Consider the following 4,025-nt stretch of genomic DNA (forward strand, 5'->3'; position numbering starts at 1 on the left):
AGAGAGAGAGAGAGAGAGAGAGAGAGAGAGAGAGAGAGAGAGAGAGAGAAGGATAAATGGAAGGATAAATAGGATAGAGGGAAATATAGTAATTATAACTGGGAAAAGTTTTATAGCAAGTTTCTCTGATAAAGTCCTCATTTCTCAAATGTATAGAAAACTGAATCAAATTTATAAGAACACAAATCATTCCCCATTTGAAAAATGGCCAAATGTTATCAACAGGCAGTTTTCAGAAGATGAAATCAAAGCTATCTATAGTCACAGGAAAAAAATGTTCTAAATCACTGTTGATTAGAGAAATGAAAATTAAAACAACTCTGAGGCACCACCTCAAACCTATCAGATTAGCTAACAGAAAAGGAAAATGACAAATGTTGGAGGAAATATGGGAAAATGGAGACATTAATGCACTATTGGTGGAGTTGTGAACTGATCCAACCATCCTAGAGAGCCATTTGGAACTATCCCCAAAGGGCTACAAATCACACATACCATTTGGTTCAGCAACACCACTGCTAGGTCTATATCCCAAAGAGATTTTTTTAAAAGGGAAAAGGACCTATTTGTACAAAAATATTTATAGCAGCTCCTTTTGTGGTGGCATAGAAATGGAAACTGAGGGGATGTCCATCAGTTGGAGAATGGCTGAGCAAATTGTGGTTTATGATTGTGATGGAATACCATTGTGCTTTAATAAATTATGAGCAGGAAACTCTCAGAAAAATCTGGAAAGACTTACATGAACTAATGCAAAGTGAAGTAAGTAGAACCAGGAGAACATCTTACACAGTAACAACAATATTGTACAATGATCAACTGTGAATGACTTAGTTATTCTCAGCAATACAATGATCCAAGACAATTCCAAAGAACTTATGATAAAAAATTCTAGTCACTTTCAGAGAAAGAACTGACTGAGTCTGTAGATCGAAGCATCCTTTTTTTAAAATTTATTTTTCTTGGGGTTTTTTTGGGGGGGCAGTGTTTTCTTTCACAATATAACTAATATGGAAATGCTTTATATGATTGCACATGTATAACCTATATCAAATTGCTTTCTTCTCAATGGAGGGGGAAGAAGAGGGAGAGAATCTGGAAATCAAAATTTTAAAAAACAAATGTTAAAAATGTTTTACATATAATTGGAAAAAATAAAGACAAAAAAGGAAAATTATCATGACTACCTAAAATCAATTTGTTTCTAATGTGAATAGTCACTAAAATAGTGTTAAATTTAAACCTATGGTAACATTTTAACTTATAGTTTATTATAAATTGTTATGTTTATTTTCTTTAGAAATTACCAGCCATTCCTGTTACAGTATTCTGTAGCACCAAAAAAAAAAGAAAGATTTTGAGAAATATGTACGGTTTTGCTTCATTAAAGTAAGTTTATGTTCTGCTCTAGTGAATCACAGAATTTCCTCTGATATGAAAGAGAGACAGACAGACTGACAAATAGCATTTATTAAGCGCCTCACTATGTGCCAGATGCTATGCTAAACTTTCAGAATACAAATACAAGCAAAAGCAAAGATAGTCCCAGCCCTTATGGGCCTTACATTCTAATGAGGAAAGACAGCCATAAAAGAAGGTGGGGGGGGGGGGGAAACAAAGTCAAGAAGTAGTTTAGGGAATCATGAGTTGACTGTTTTTTTGATCGATGATTGTGGGTGTGAGTACTTTCTCCAGGAGAGGTGCAGTCTCATGTCCTTGAGGGATGTTCTGTTCTAGTGGTGCCTAGAGCTCAAACATATCACACACATTACTAGTTTTAAGTTCGCTAATCCTACAAAACCTGGAACACCATCTTTCTCCCTTCCACCTTAGAAATCTTAATCTTCCTTTACAGTTACTCCAAATTCTCTGTCCTCCATGAAGACTGACAGAGTCATTTGACATTGATCAAGCCTCTTCTTTTCTAGCACTTAATGCACTGTCAGATATTTAATTAGGCTGTAAGTTCCTGAAACACAGGGAATAGTGTCTTGGGTATTTTTTTAGCCATCAGTTTCTCTACACATGTGGATAATAAATACTTGTTAAATAATAACTTATAGATCTTTTAATAATTATATTCTTCATTTAGAGCAAGACAGTACCCTGGATGCTTTTGAGAAGATCATCAAAGCCTGGAGGAAGGAATCCTAATTTTTGCCAACATACCTTTGTGTGCCTTTTGTTAATTTAACAAAATGAAGTTGCTGCCACCTACTGGATATTGGAAAAGAAATCTTTTAGTACAAATAATATAATTTATTGAATCTCACAGGACACTGTCATATAATGTGGGGACTTTAAAGGAAAATTAGTAGAAATATGCAAAAAAAAAGTTGACTATTGGCTGCAAGAAGGACATGGAAAGAAGTAAAAATAGCTGCATTTCAGAATTTCAGGCAAATCTTGGAACAGAACTAACAAATGGAGCTTGATAAGTTATTCCCAACCTTTTTTATACTCTGTGTTTACTTTATATTACTGCGTACTTCTTCCCCAAGGTGTCATATTTAACATATTTTGGATGCTTCATAATAAAGTTATGAGAAATATGTTATGCTCTTCATGCTTCACGGCTCACACTGTTAGTACTTTACATAATCATCAAACCCTTGGATTGTGCAGTCCTTATTCTAGGTTTTCTCCCTTGCCACCTTATTTGTGAAATTGTCCAATATGGAAGAGGGAAATGAAGTATTTCCATTTCTTTTCGGGAAGGGGAACTACCACCATATGCTAACAAAATATAGTCATTTTCCTTTCATAGAGAGTCACTCTGCAGACCTGGTTGTTTAATGAGGCTCATTCCCATGTTCATATTGGCCAACACAAATTTAATACCTGAAACAGGACTCTGTACATAGTAGGGACTTAATTCTTGGTAAATTAATTCAAAAAAACTTCAAGTACAACCTTAGTCTTAATTTTAACTTTTTTTCTAAAAATCATATGAAGCTATCTTCACAGCTTTCTCTCAGAGCAAACAAATCTGCAGAATTTTACAAGATGCATAAATCAAAAAATGCAAGATGTATTCTTAAATTCATTTTTAACAAAATCTTGAAATTTCATTTGTAAACTTTTGAGGGGGAAAGCTCAAATAATGCTGGTCTTTAATCCTTGATGGGTTTTGAAGTATATGGCTTTGGGAAGGTAGGTAGGAAAGAAGACCTAAAATCAGTTTTTACATAAATTTTATAACAATTCAGGTTTAGTCTCTGAGGAGGAAGAATTAGTTGGCTGTTCAAAAAGGGAGGCAACTTATTTTTACTTAACTGACCATAATAGAAAAAAATGCTAAACAAAGATTATACTTTGACTTCTTAGCTATGAAATTTTGCCATCAAACAGGTTAGATATCATAGAAAATGGCACCGTAGCTGGTGTGGAAGACACAGCTGTATAGTATGATGAGATTAATATTGATTGGAAATGCCAATTATTTCTACAATTTATTCTAAGCGATCCCCAGATTGCTGTTTGTCAGCAGGTGAACTTCCTGTCTAATTGGGAATGATTGGGTAATTAGATGTATCCTCTCTCAGCAGCAATGAAATGAAGCCCTGATGCCTTAGTGAGTTGTTTTTGTCTCCCTCCTGAATTATCTGACTAAGGCTAAAGGGAACCTTCACTTGATCGGGTAATTCCTGATTTTATATATTCTGGTAATTCTGGAAGTAGCTAATTATTTTAATCAGAAGTCCTATGTTGGGGGTAGGAGGGAATCAGAGAATGTCTGTCAGCAGAAAAGGGATCGTTAAATGTGTTTTATCCTCCCACAGTCTTAGTGCTTCAGAACTGACCATTTGAACTTTTTAGTATGAGTGTAGAGGCAATGACTTTCTATCAGTAACAAAAATTAGCTTAAAGAGAGTTCAGACATCTAAATGTTTTCTTTAAAAAATATAATTTTTTTCAGCTGCCAAAATTGTTCAGATTAGCATTTTTAAGACCAAACTAAAACCTTTGTTGAAGGTTTGAAAGAAATGACACCACCTGATACAGAGACTAAATAGTAAATCCTG

General features: G+C 34.4%; 1 pseudogene; it reads left to right on the plus strand.

Moving 5' to 3' along the window:
- Positions 1 to 2,154, plus strand: part of LOC114031063 — a 34,292-nt pseudogene extending 32,138 nt beyond the window's left edge.
- The last annotated feature ends 1,871 nt before the right edge of the window (positions 2,155 to 4,025 follow it).

Source organism: Vombatus ursinus, unplaced genomic scaffold (assembly GCF_900497805.2).
Source record: "Vombatus ursinus unplaced genomic scaffold, bare-nosed wombat genome assembly UNPS02015035.1, whole genome shotgun sequence".
Taxonomy (NCBI): domain Eukaryota; kingdom Metazoa; phylum Chordata; class Mammalia; order Diprotodontia; family Vombatidae; genus Vombatus; species Vombatus ursinus.